Raw genomic sequence first — 14,805 nt, forward strand, 5'->3', positions numbered from 1 at the left:
ACTAGGGGCGAGGGACACCTCGGGATTCTCCTCGAGTCTTGGCATGGCAATTGGGAAGCGTCTCCACGTGAGGCGGGAGACCCAGGGTCCCTTTCCACGTGCCACAGGGATCCTGGGACTCCTATCCATTTTCAAGAGTAGTCAGGCATCGTCTCCTTTGGAAGCATTGATCTCCGCAGACCTCTTGAGGTTTCAAAGGATGTGAGGCCTCCGGTCGCGATGAGGCGGAGAACTAGTTCTTTCTCTGTGGTCTCCACAGGGGATTCAGACATCCCTTCGTCTTGGGAGATGCAAGACGATCCTGCATTCAATTCACTGCAGGGATATCCGGCCTTACTTCGAGTCAGAGCATCTCGGTGTCCATTCCACTTGAGGCCACAAACTCAGGGTCCCTCTCACTTACCTGTAGCTGAGAGAAGCCTCCTCTTGAGCTGCTTGTGAAAAGTTGGTATTCCTGTTGAGTCGAAGCCAGGGACTAAGCTCTCATCTCGAGTTGATTTGGGGTCCACTGAGCCCTTTCGTGTTGCTCCAGTGACCTCAGGATCCCTCTAGACTTGAGACAGTGATCTTGGGTTTTCTCCGGAGTGCCATCAAGGAAATCAAGGCTCCTTTCACGTTTGATGTGGAACTCGGAATTGCTCTGCACGCAGTGCAGGGGAATCAGGCCTCATCTCGCGGCGAGGGGGAAGTCTCATGGTTTTTCTGGAGTTGCGGCCGGAACCAGGGGTATATTCTCGAGTTACGACGGGGTGGGCCCTTCCAGACACGTGTTTGTTCAGCGACGTCAGGACTCCTGCCTAGGTGCGAGGGACACCTCGGGATTCTCCTCGAGTCTTGGCATGGCAATTTGGACGCGTCTCCACGTGAGGCGGGAGACCCAGGGTCCCTTTCCACGTGCCACAGGGATCCTGGGACTCCTATCCATTTTCAAGAGGAGTCAGGCATCGGCTCCTTTGGAAGCATTGATCTCCGCGGACCTCTCGAGTTTTCAAAGGATGTGAGGCCTCTGGTCGCGATGAGGCGGAGAAGTCGGTCTTTCTCTGAGGTCTCCACAGGGGATTCAGACATCCCTTCGTCTTGGGAGATGCAAGACGAGCCTGCATTCAATTCACTGCAGGGATATCCGGACTTACTTCGAGTCACAGCCTCTCAGTGTCCATTCCACTTGAGGCCACAAACTCAGGGTCCCTCTCACACACCTGTAGCTGAGAGAATCCTCCTCTTGAGGTGCTTATGGAAAGTTGGTATTCCTCTTGAGTCGAATCCAGGGACTAAGCTCTCATCTCGAGTTGATTTGGGGTCCAAGGGGAAATTTCCTGTTGCTCCAGTGACCTCAGGATCCCTCTAGACTTGAGACAGTGATCTTGGGTTTTCTCTGGAGTGCCATCAAGGAAATCAAGGCTCCTTTCACGTTTGATGTGGAACACGGAATTGCTCTGCACGCAGTGCAGGGGAATCAGGCCTCATCTCGCGGTGAGTGGGAAGTCTCATGGTTTTTCTCGAGTTGCGGCCGGAACCTGGGGTATATTCTCGAGTTACGACGAGGAGGGCCCTTCCAGACACGTGTTTGTTCAGTGACGTCAGGACTCCTGCCTAGGTGCGAGGGACACCTCGGGATTCTCCTCGAGTCTTGGCATGGCAATTGGGACGCGTCTCCACCTGACGCGGGATACCCAGGGTCCCTTTCAACGTGCCACAGGGATCCGGGGACTCCTATCCATTTTCAAGAAGAGTCAGGCATCGTCTCCTTTGGAAGCATTGATCTCGGCGGACCTCTCGAGTTTTCAAAGGATGTGAGACCTCCGGTCTCGATGAGGCGGGGAACTAGTTCTTTCTCTGTGGTCTCCACAGGGGATTCAGACATCCCTTCGTCTTGGGAGATGTAAGATGAGCCTGCATTCAATTCACTGCAGGGATATCCGGCCTTACTTCGAGTCAGAGCATCTCGGTGTCCATTCCACTTGACGCCACAAACTCAGGGTCTCTCTCACATACCTGTAGCTGAGAGAAGCCTCCTCTTGAGGTGCTCGTGGAAAGTTGGTATTCCTCTTGAGTCGAAGCCAGGGACTAAGCTCTCATCACGAGTTGTTTTGGGGTCCACGGAGCCTTTTGGTGTTGCTCCAGTGACCTCAGGATCCCTCTAGACTTGAGACAGTGATCTTGGGTTTTCTCTGGAGTGCCATCAAGGAAATCAAGTCTCCTTTCACGTTTAATGTGGAACACGGAATTGTTCTGCACGCAGTGCAGGGGAATCGGGGCTCATCTCGCGGCGAGGGGGAAGTCTCATGGTGTTTCTCGAGTTGTGGCCAGAACCTGGGTTATATTCTCGAGTTACGACGGGGAGGGCCCTTCCAGACACGTGTTTGTTCAGCGACGTCAGGACTACTGCCTAGGTGCGAGGGACACCTCGGGATTCTCCTCGAGTCTTGGCATGGCAATTGGGACGCGTCTCCACGTGAGGCGGGAGACCCAGGGTCCCTTTCCCAGTGCCACAGGGATCCTGAGACTCCTATCCATTTTCAAGAAGAGTCAGGCATCGTCTCCTTTGGAAGCACTGATCTCGGCGGACCTCTCGAATTTTCAAGGGATATGAGGCCTCCGGTCACGATGAGGCGGGTGACTAGTTCTTTCTCTGTTGTCTCCACAGGGGATTCAGACATCCCTTCGTCTTGGGAGATGCAAGACGAGCCTGCATTCAATTCACTGCAGTGATATCCGGCCTTACTTCGAGTCAGAGCATCTCGGTGTCCATTCCACTTGAGGCCACAAACTCAGGGTCCCTGTCACATACCTGTAGCTGAGAGAAGCCTCCTCTTGAGGTCCTTGTGGAAAGTTGGTATTCCTCTTGAGTCTAAGCCAGGGTCTAAGCTCTCATCTCGAGTTGATTTTGGGTCCACGGAGCCCTTTCCTGTTGGTCCAGTGACTTCAGGATCCCTCTAGACTTGAGACAGTGATCTTGGGTTTTCTCTGGAGTGCCATCAAGGAAATCAAGGCTCCTTTCACGTTTGATGTGGAACACGGAATTGCTTTGCATTCAGTTTAGGGGAATCGGGCCTCAACTCGCGGCGAGGGGTAAATCTCATGGTTTTTCTCGAGTTGCGGCCGGAACCTGGGGTATATTCTCGAGTTACGACGGGGAGGGCCCTTCCAGACACGTGTTTGTTCAGCAACGTCAGGACTCCTCCCTAGGTGCGAGGGACACCTCGGGATTCTCCTCGAGTCTTGCAATGGCAATTGGGAGGCGTCTCCACGTGAGGCGGGAGACCCAGGGTCCCTTTCCACGTGCCACAGGGATCCTGGGACTCCTATCCATTTTCAAGAGGATTCAGGCATCGGTTCCTTTGGGAGCACTGATCCCCGCGGACCTCTCGAGTTTTCAAAGGATGTGAGGCCTCCGGTCGCTATGAGGCGGAGAAGTCGGTATTTCTCTGAGGTCTCCACAGGGGATTAAGACATCCCTTCGTCTTGGGAGATGCAAGACGAGCCTGCATTCAATTCACTGCAGGGATATCCGGCCTTACTTCGAGTCAGAGCATCTCGGTGTCCATTCCACTTGAGGCCACAAACTCAGAGTCCTCTCACATACCTGTAGCTGAGAGATGCCTCCTCTTGATGTGCTTATGGAAAGTTGATATTCCTCTTGAGTCGAAGCCAGGGATTAAGCTCTCATCTCGAGTTGATTTGGGGTCCAAGGGGAAATTTCGTGTTGCTCCAGTGACCTCAGGATCCCTCTAGACTTGAGACAGTGATCTTGGGTTTTCTCTGGAGTGCCATCAAGGAAATCAAGGCTCCTTTCACGTTTGATGTGGAACACGGAATTGCTCTGCATGCAGTGCAGGGGAATCGGGCCTCAACTCGCGGCGAGGGGGAAATCTCATGGTTTTTCTCGAGTTGCGGCCGGAACCTGGGGTATATTCTCGAGTTACGACGGGGAGGGCCCTTCCAGACACGTGTTTGTTCAGCGACGTCGGACTCCTGCTTAGGTGCGAGGGACACCTCGGGGTTCTCCTCGAGTTTTGGCATGGCAATTGGGACGCGTCTCCACGTGATGCGGGAGACCCAGGGTCCCTTTCCACGTGCCACAGGGATCCTGGGACTCCTATCCATTTTCAAGAGGAGTCAGGCATCGTCTCCTTTGGAAGCATTGATCTCCGCAGACATCTCGAGTTTTCAAAGGATGTGAGGCCTCCAGTCGCGTTGAGGCGGAAGACTAGAACATTCTCTGTGGTCTCCACAGGGGATTCAGACATCCCTTCATCTTGAGAGATGCAAGACGAGCCTGCATTCAATTCACTGCAGGGATATCCGGCCTTACTTCGAGTCAGAGCATCACGTTGTCCATTACACTTGAGGCCACAAATTCAGGGTCCCTCTCACATACCTGTAGCTGAGAGAAGCCTCCTCTTGAGGGACTTATGGAAAGTTGGTATTCCTCTTGTGTCGAAGCAAGGGACTAAGCTCTCATCTCGAGTTGATTTGGGGTCCACGGAGCACTTTCGTGTTGCTCCAGTGACCTCAGGATCCCTCTAGACTTGAGACACTGATCTTGGGTTTTCTCTGGAGTGCCATCAAGGAAATCAAGGCTCCTTTCACGTTTGATGTGGAACACGGAATTGCTCTGCACGCAGTGCAGGGGAATCAGGCCTCATCTCGCGGCGAGGGGGAAGTCTCATGGTTTTTCTGGAGTTGCGGCCGGAACCAGGGGTATATTCTCGAGTTACGACGGGGAGGGCCCTTCCAGACACGTGTTTGTTCAGCGACGTCAGGACTCCTGCCTAGGTGCGAGGGACACCTCGGGATTCTCCTCGAGTCTTGGCATGGCAATTGGGACGCGTTTCCACGTGAGGCGGGAGACCCAGGGTCCCTTTCCACGTGCCACAGGGATCCTGGGACTCCTATCCATTTTCAAGAGGAGTCAGGCATCGTCTCCTTTGGAAGCATTGATCTCCACGGACCTCTCGAGTTTTCAAAGGATGTGAGGCCCCCGGTCGCTATGAGGCGGAGAATTAGGTCTTTCTCTGTGGTCTCCACAGGGGATTCAGACATCCCTTCGTCTTGGGAGATGCAAGACGAGCCTGCATTCAATTCACTGCAGGGATATCCGGCCTTATTTCGAGTCAGAGCATCTCGGTGTCCATTCCACTTGAGGCCACACACTCAGGGTCCCTCAAATATACCTGTAGCTGAGAGAAGCCTCCTCTTGAGGTCCTTGTGGAAAGTTGGTATTCCTCTTGGGTCTAAACCAGGGTCTAAGCTCTCATCTCGAGTTGATTTGGGGTCCACGAAGCCCTTTCCTGTTTTTCCAGTGACCTCAGGATCCCTCTAGACTTGAGACAGTGATCTTGGGTTTTCTCTGGAGTGCCATCAAGGAAATCAAGGCTCCTTTCACGTTTGATGTGGAACACGGAATTGCTCTGCATTCAGTGCAGGGGAATCGGGCCTCAACTCGCGGCGAGGGGGAAATCTCATGGTTTTTCTCGAGTTGCGGCCGGAACCTGGGGTATATTCTCGAGTTACGACGGGGAGGGCCCTTCCAGACACGTGTTTGTTCAGCGACGTCAGGACTCCTGCCTAGGTGCGAGGGACACCTCTGGATTCTCCTCGAGTCTTGGCATGGCAATTTGGACGCGTCTCCACGTGAGGCGGGAGACCCAGGGTCCCTTTCCACGTGCCACAGGGATCCTGGGACTCCTATCCATTTTCAAGAGGGGTCAGGCATCGGCTCCTTTGGAAGCATTGATCTCCGCGGACCTCTCGAGTTTTCAAAGGATGTGAGGCCTCTGGTCGCGATGAGGCGGAGAAGTCGGTCTTTCTCTGAGGTCTCCACAGGGGATTCAGACATCCCTTCATCTTGGGAGATGCAAGACGAGCCTGCATTCAATTCACTGCAGGGATATCCGGACTTACTTCGAGTCACAGCATCTCAGTGTCCATTCCACTTGAGGCCACAAACTCAGGGTCCCTCTCACACACCTGTAGCTGAGAGAATCCTCCTCTTGAGGTGCTTATGGAAAGTTGGTATTCCTCTTGAGTCGAATCCAGGGACTAAGCTCTCATCTCGAGTTGATTTGGGGTCCAAGGGGAAATTTCCTGTTGCTCCAGTGACCTCAGGATCCCTCTAGACTTGAGACAGTGATCTTGGGTTTTCTCTGGAGTGCCATCAAGGAAATCAAGGCTCCTTTCACGTTTGATGTGGAACACGGAATTGCTCTGCACGCAGTGCAGGGGAATCGGGCCTCATCTCGCGGCGAGGGGGAAGTCTCATGGTTTTTCTCGAGTTGCGGCCGGAACCTGGGGTATATTCTCGAGTTACGACGGGGCGGGCCCTTCCAGACATGTGTTTGTTCAGCGACGTCAGGACTCCTGCCTAGGTGCGAGGGACAACTCGGGATTCTCCTCGAGTCTTGGCATGGCAATGGGGAAGCGTCTCCACGTGAGGCGGGAGACCCAGGGTCCCTTTCCACGTGCCACAGGGATCCTGGGAATCCTATCCATTTTCAAGAGGAGTCAGGCATCGTCTCCTTTGGAAGCATTGATCTCCGCAGACCTCTCGAAGTTTCAAAGGTTGTGAGGCCCCCGGTCGCTATGAGGCGGAGAATTAGGTCTTTCTGTGTGGTCTCCACAGGGGATTCAGACAACCCTTCGTCTTGGGAGATGCAAGACGAGCCTGCATTCAATTCACTGCAGGGATATCCGGCCTCACTTCGAGTCAGAGCATCTCGGTGTCCATTCCACTTGAGGCCACAAACTCAGGGTCCCTCTCACATACCTGTAGCTGAGAGAAGCCTCGTCTTGAGGTGCTTGTGAAAAGTGGGTATTCCTCTTGAGTAGAAGCCAGGGTCTAAGCTCTCATCTCGAGTTGATTTGGGGTCCACAAAGCCCTTCCCTGTTGGTCCAGTGACCTCAGGATCCCTCTAGACTTGAGACAGTGATCTTGGGTTTTCTCTGGAGTGCCATGAAGGAAATCAAGGCTCCTTTCACGTTTGATGTGGAACATGGAATTGCTCTGCACGCAGTGCAGGGGAATCGGGCCTCATCCAGCGGCGAAGGGGAAGTCTCATGGTTTTTCTCGAGTTGCGGCCGGAACCTGGGGTATATTCTCGAGTTACGACGGGGAGGGCCCTTCCAGACACGTGTTTGTTTTGCGACGTCAGGAATCCTGCCTAGGTGCTAGATACACCTCGGGATTCTCCTCGAAACTTGGCATGGCAATGGGGACGCGGCTCCACGTGAGGCGGGAGACCCAGGGTCCCTTTCCACGTGCCAAAGGGATCCTGGGACTCCTATCCATTTTCAAGAGGAGTCAGGCATCGTCTCCTTTGGAAGCATTGATCTCCGCGGACCTGTCGCGTTTTCAAAGGATGTGAGGCCTCCGGTCGCGATGAGGCGGAGAACTCGGTCTTTCTCTGTGGTCTCCACAGGGGATTAAGACATCCCTTCGTCTTGGGAGATGCAAGACGAGCCTGCATTCAATTCAATGCAGGGATATCCGGCCTTACTTCGAGTCAGAGCATCTCGGTGTCCATTCCACTTGAGGCAACAAACTCAGGGGCCCTCTCACATACCTGTAGCTGAGAGAAGCCGCCTCTTGAGGTGCTTGGGGAAAGTTGGTATTCCTCTTGAGTCGAAGCCAGGGACTAAGCTCTCATCTCGAGTTGATTTGGGGTCCACGGAGCCCTTTCGTGCTGCTACAGTGACCTCAGGATCCCTCTAGACTTGAGACAGTGATCTTGGGTTTTCTCTGGAGTGCCATCAAGGAAATCAAGGCTCCTTTCACGTTTGATGTGGAACACGGAATTGCTCCGCACGCAGTGCAGGGGAATCGGGCCTCATCCAGCGGCGAGGGGGAAGTCTCATGGTTTTTCTCGAGTTGCGGCCGGAACCTGGGGTATATTCTCGAGTTACGACATGGAGGGCCCTTCCAGACACGTGTTTGTTTTGCCACGTCAGGACTCCTGCCTAGGTGCGAGATACACCTCGGGATTCTCCTCGAGTCTTGGCATGGCAATGGGGACGCGGCTCCACGTGAGGCGGGAGACCCAGGGTCCCTTTCCACGTGCCACAGGGATCCTGGGACTCCTGTCCATTTTCAAGAGGAGTCAGGCATCGTCTCCTTCGGAAGTATTGATCTCAGCGGACCTCTCGCGTTTTCAAAGGATATCAGGCTTCCGGTCGCGAGGAGGCGGAGGACGAGGTTTTTCTCTGTGGTCTCCACAGGGGATTCAGACAACGCTTCGTCTTGGGAGATGCAAGACGAGCCTGCATGCAATTCACTGCAGCGATATCCGGCCTTACTTCGAGTCAGAGCATCTCGGTGTCCATTCCACTTGAGGCCACAAACTCAGGGTCCCTCTCACATACCTGTAGCTGAGAGAAGCCTCCTCTTGAGGTGCTTGTGGAAAGTTGGTATTCCTCTTGAGTCGAAGCCAGGGACTAAGCTCTCATCTCGAGTTGATTTGGGGTCCACGGAGCGCTTTTGTGTTGCTCCAGTGACCTCAGGATCTCTCTAGACTTGAGACAGTGATCTTGGGTTTTCTCTGGAGTGCCATCAAGGAAATCAAGGCTCCTTTCACGTTTGATGTGGAACACGGAATTGCTCTGCACGCAGTGCAGGGGAATCGGGCCTCATCTCGCGGCGAGGGGGAAGTCTCATGGTTTTTCTCGAGTTGCGGCCGGAACCTGGGGTATATTCTCGAGTTACGACGGGGCGGGCCCTTCCAGACATGTGTTTGTTCAGCGACGTCAGGACTCCTGCCTAGGTGCGAGGGACAACTCGGGATTCTCCTCGAGTCTTGGCATGGCAATGGGGAAGCGTCTCCACGTGAGGCGGGAGACCCAGGGTCCCTTTCCACGTGCCACAGGGATCCTGGGAATCCTATCCATTTTCAAGAGGAGTCAGGCATCGTCTCCTTTGGAAGCATTGATCTCCGCAGACCTCTCGAAGTTTCAAAGGTTGTGAGGCCCCCGGTCGCTATGAGGCGGAGAATTAGGTCTTTCTGTGTGGTCTCCACAGGGGATTCAGACAACCCTTCGTCTTGGGAGATGCAAGACGAGCCTGCATTCAATTCACTGCAGGGATATCCGGCCTCACTTCGAGTCAGAGCATCTCGGTGTCCATTCCACTTGAGGCCACAAACTCAGGGTCCCTCTCACATACCTGTAGCTGAGAGAAGCCTCGTCTTGAGGTGCTTGTGAAAAGTGGGTATTCCTCTTGAGTAGAAGCCAGGGTCTAAGCTCTCATCTCGAGTTGATTTGGGGTCCACAAAGCCCTTCCCTGTTGGTCCAGTGACCTCAGGATCCCTCTAGACTTGAGACAGTGATCTTGGGTTTTCTCTGGAGTGCCATGAAGGAAATCAAGGCTCCTTTCACGTTTGATGTGGAACATGGAATTGCTCTGCACGCAGTGCAGGGGAATCGGGCCTCATCCAGCGGCGAAGGGGAAGTCTCATGGTTTTTCTCGAGTTGCGGCCGGAACCTGGGGTATATTCTCGAGTTACGACGGGGAGGGCCCTTCCAGACACGTGTTTGTTTTGCGACGTCAGGAATCCTGCCTAGGTGCTAGATACACCTCGGGATTCTCCTCGAAACTTGGCATGGCAATGGGGACGCGGCTCCACGTGAGGCGGGAGACCCAGGGTCCCTTTCCACGTGCCAAAGGGATCCTGGGACTCCTATCCATTTTCAAGAGGAGTCAGGCATCGTCTCCTTTGGAAGCATTGATCTCCGCGGACCTGTCGCGTTTTCAAAGGATGTGAGGCCTCCGGTCGCGATGAGGCGGAGAACTCGGTCTTTCTCTGTGGTCTCCACAGGGGATTAAGACATCCCTTCGTCTTGGGAGATGCAAGACGAGCCTGCATTCAATTCAATGCAGGGATATCCGGCCTTACTTCGAGTCAGAGCATCTCGGTGTCCATTCCACTTGAGGCAACAAACTCAGGGGCCCTCTCACATACCTGTAGCTGAGAGAAGCCGCCTCTTGAGGTGCTTGGGGAAAGTTGGTATTCCTCTTGAGTCGAAGCCAGGGACTAAGCTCTCATCTCGAGTTGATTTGGGGTCCACGGAGCCCTTTCGTGCTGCTACAGTGACCTCAGGATCCCTCTAGACTTGAGACAGTGATCTTGGGTTTTCTCTGGAGTGCCATCAAGGAAATCAAGGCTCCTTTCACGTTTGATGTGGAACACGGAATTGCTCCGCACGCAGTGCAGGGGAATCGGGCCTCATCCAGCGGCGAGGGGGAAGTCTCATGGTTTTTCTCGAGTTGCGGCCGGAACCTGGGGTATATTCTCGAGTTACGACATGGAGGGCCCTTCCAGACACGTGTTTGTTTTGCCACGTCAGGACTCCTGCCTAGGTGCGAGATACACCTCGGGATTCTCCTCGAGTCTTGGCATGGCAATGGGGACGCGGCTCCACGTGAGGCGGGAGACCCAGGGTCCCTTTCCACGTGCCACAGGGATCCTGGGACTCCTGTCCATTTTCAAGAGGAGTCAGGCATCGTCTCCTTCGGAAGTATTGATCTCAGCGGACCTCTCGCGTTTTCAAAGGATATCAGGCTTCCGGTCGCGAGGAGGCGGAGGACGAGGTTTTTCTCTGTGGTCTCCACAGGGGATTCAGACAACGCTTCGTCTTGGGAGATGCAAGACGAGCCTGCATGCAATTCACTGCAGCGATATCCGGCCTTACTTCGAGTCAGAGCATCTCGGTGTCCATTCCACTTGAGGCCACAAACTCAGGGTCCCTCTCACATACCTGTAGCTGAGAGAAGCCTCCTCTTGAGGTGCTTGTGGAAAGTTGGTATTCCTCTTGAGTCGAAGCCAGGGACTAAGCTCTCATCTCGAGTTGATTTGGGGTCCACGGAGCGCTTTTGTGTTGCTCCAGTGACCTCAGGATCTCTCTAGACTTGAGACAGTGATCTTGGGTTTTCTCTGGAGTGCCATCAAGGAAATCAAGGCTCCTTTCACGTTTGATGTGGAACACGGAATTGCTCTGCACGCAGTGCAGGGGAATCGGGCCTCATCTCGCGGCGAGGGGGAAGTCTCATGGTTTTTCTCGAGTTGGGGCCGGAACCTGGGGTATATTCTCGAGTTACGACGGGGAGGGCCCTTCCAGACACGTGTTTGTTCAGCGACGTCAGGACTCCTGCCTAGGTGCGAGGGACACCTCGGGATTCTCCTCGAGTCTTGGCATGGCAATGGGGACGCGTCTCCACGTGAGGCGGGAGACCCAGGGTCCCTTTCCACGTGCCACAGGGATCCTGGGACTCCTATCCATTTTCAAGAGGAGTCAGGCATCGTCTCCTTTGGAAGCATTGATCTCTGCGGACCTGTCGAGTTTTCAAAGGATGTGAGGCCTCCGGTCGCGATGAGGCGGAGAATTCGGTCTTTCTCTGTGGTCTCCACAGGGGATTCAGACATCCCTTCGTCTTGGGAGATGCAAGACGAGCCTGCATTCAATTCACTGCAGGGATATCCAGCCTTACTTCGAGTCAGAGCATCTCCGTGTCCATTCCACTTGAGGCCACAAACTCAGGGTCCCTCTAACATACCTGTAGCTGAGAGAAGCCTCCACTTGAGGTGCTTGTGGAAAGTTGGTATTCCTCTTGAGTCAAAGCCAGGGACTAAGCTCTCACCTCGAGTTGATTTGGGGTCCACGGAGCCCTTTTGTGTTCTTCCAGTGACCTCAGGATCCCTCTAGACTTGAGACAGAGATCTTGGGGTTTCTCTGGAGTGCCATCAAGGAAATCAAGGCTCCTTTCACGTTTGATGTGGAACACGGAATTGCTCTGCACGCAGTGCAGGGGAATCGGACCTCATCTCACGGCCAGGGGGAAGTCTCATGGTTTTTCTCGAGTTGGGGCCGGAACCTGGTGTATATTCTCGAGTTACGACGGGGAGGGCCCTTCCAGACACGTGTTTGTTCAGCGACGTCAGGACTCCTGCCTAGGTGGGAGGGACACCTCGGGATTCTCCTCGAGTCTTGGCATGGCAATTTGGACGCGTCTCCACGTGAGGCGGGAGACCCAGGGTCCCTTTCCACGTGCCACAGGGATCTTGGGACTCCTATCCATTTTCATGAGGAGTCAGGCATCGTCTCCTTTGGAAGCATTGATCTTCGCAGACCTCTCGAATTTTCAATGGATATGAGGCCTCCGGTCGCAATGAGGCGGAGGACTAGGTCTTTCTCTGTTGTCTCCACAGCGGATTCAGACATCCCTTCGTCTTGGGAGATGCAAGACGAGCCTGCATTCAATTCACTGCCGGGATATCCGGCCTTACTTCTAGTCAGAGCATCTCGGTGTCCATTCCACTTGAGGCCACAAACTCAGGGTCCCTCTCACATACCTGTAGCTGAGAGAAGCCTCCTCTTGAGGTGCTTGTGGAAAGTTGGTATTCCTCTTGAGTCGAAGCCAGGGACTAAGCTCTCATCTCGAGTTGATTTGGGGTCCACGGAGCCCTTTCGTGCTGCTACAGTGACCTCACATCCCTCTAGACTTGAGACAGTGATCTTGGGTTTTCTCTGGAGTGCCATCAAGGAAATCAAGGCTCCTTTCACGTTTGATGTGGAACACGGAATTGCTCTGCACGCAGTGCAGGGGAATCGGGCCTCATCCAGCGGCGAGGGGGAAGTCTCATGGTTTTTCTCGAGTTGCGGCCGGAACCTGGGGTATATTCTCGAGTTACCACGGGGAGGGCCCTTCCAGACACGTGTTTGTTCAGCGACGTCAGGACTCCTGCCTAGGTGTTAGGGACACCTCGGGATTCTCCTCGAGTCTTGGCATGGCAATGGGGACGCGTCTCCACGTGAGGCGGGAGACCCAGGGTCCCTTTCCACGTGCCACAGGGATCCTGGGACTCCTATCCATTTTCAAGAGGAGTCAGGCATCGTCTCCTTTGGAAGCATTGAGCTTCGCAGACCTCTCGTGTTTTCAAAGGATGTGAGGCCTACGGTCGCGATGAGGCGGAGGATTAGGACTTTCTCTGTGGTCTCCACAGGGGATTCAGACATCCCTTCGTCTTGGGAGATGCAAGACGAGCCTGCATTCAATTCACTGCAGGGATATCCGGCCTTACTTCGAGTCAGAGCATCTCGGTGTCCATTCCACTTGAGGCAACAAACTCAGGGTCTCTCTCACATACCTGTAGCTGAAAGAAGCCTCCTCTTGAGGTGCTTGGGGAAAGTTGGTATTCCTCTTGAGTCGAAGCCAGGGACTAAGCTCTCATCTCGAGTTGATTTGGGGTCCACGGAGCCCTTTCGTGCTGCTACAGTGACCTCAGGATCCCTCTAGACTTGAGACAGTGATCTTGGGTTTTCTCTGGAGTGCCATCAAGGAAATCAAAGCTCCTTTCACGTTTGATGTGGAACACGGAATTGCTCTGCACGCAGTGCAGGGGAATCGGGCCTCATCTCGCGGCGAGGGGGAAGTCTCATGGTTTTTTTCGAGTTGCGGCCGGAACCTGGGGTATATTCTCGAGTTACGACGGGGAGGGCCCTTCCAGACACGTGTTTGTTCAGCGACGTCAGGACTCCTGCCTAGGTGCGAGGGACCCCTCGGGATTCTCCTTGAGTCTTGGCATGGCAATTTGGACGCGTCTCCACGTGAGGCGGGAGACCCAGGGTCCCTTTCCACGTGCCACAGGGATCCTGGGACTCCTATCCATTTTCAAGAGGAGTCAGGCATCGTCTCCTTTGGAAGCATTGATCTCCGCGGACCTCTCGAGTTTTCAAAGGATGTGAGGCCCCCGCTCGCGATGAGGCAGAGAACTCGGTCTTTCTCTGTGGTCTCCACAGGGGATTAAGACATCCCTTCGTCTTGGGAGATGCAAGACGAGCCTGCATTCAATTCACTGCAGGGATATCCGGCCTTACTTCGAGTCAGAGCATCTCGGTGTCCATTCCACTTGAGGCAACAAACTCAGGGGACCTCTCACATACCTGTAGCTGAGAGAAGCCTCCACTTGTGGTGCTTGGGGAAAGTTGGTATTCCTCTTGAATCGAAGCCAGGGACTAAGCTCTCATCTCGAGTTGATTTGGGGTCCACGGAGCCCTTTTGTGTTGCTCCAGTGACCTCAGGATCTCTGTAGACTTGAGACAGTGATCTTGGGTTTTCTCTGGAGTGCCATCAAGGAAATCAAGGCTCCTTTCACGTTTGATGTGGAACACGGAATTGCTCTGCACGCAGTGCAGGGGAATCGGGCCTCATCTCGCGGCGAGGGGGAAGTCTCATGGTTTTTCTCGAGTTGCGGCCGGAACCTGGGGTATATTCTCGACTTACGACGGGGAGGGCCCTTCCAGACACGTGTTTGTTCAGCGACGTCAGGACTCCTGCCTAGGTGCGAGGGACACCTCGGGATTCTCCTCGAGTCTTGGCATGGCAATGGGGACGCGTCTCCACGTGAGGCGGGAGACCCAGGGTCCCTTTCCACGTGCCACAGGGATCCTGGGACTCCTATCCATTTTCAAGAGAAGTCAGGCATCGTCTCCTTTGGAAGCATTGATCTCTGCGGACCTGTCGAGTTTTCAAAGGATGTGAGGCCTCCGGTGCGATGAGGCGGAGAATTAGGTCTTTCTCTGTGGTCTCCACAGGGGATTCAGACATCCCTTCGTCTTGGGAGATGCAAGACGAGCCTGCATTCAATTCACTGCAGGGATATCCAGCCTTACTTCGAGTCAGAGCATCTCGGTGTCCATTCCACTTGAGGCCACAAACTCAGGGTCCCTCTCACATACCTGTAGCTGAGAGAAGCCTCCTCTTGAGGTGCTTGTGGAAAGTTGGTATTCCTCTTGAGTCAAAGCCAGGGACTAAGC

This window comes from Dama dama, chromosome 23 (genome assembly GCF_033118175.1).
Source record: "Dama dama isolate Ldn47 chromosome 23, ASM3311817v1, whole genome shotgun sequence".
NCBI lineage: Eukaryota > Metazoa > Chordata > Mammalia > Artiodactyla > Cervidae > Dama > Dama dama.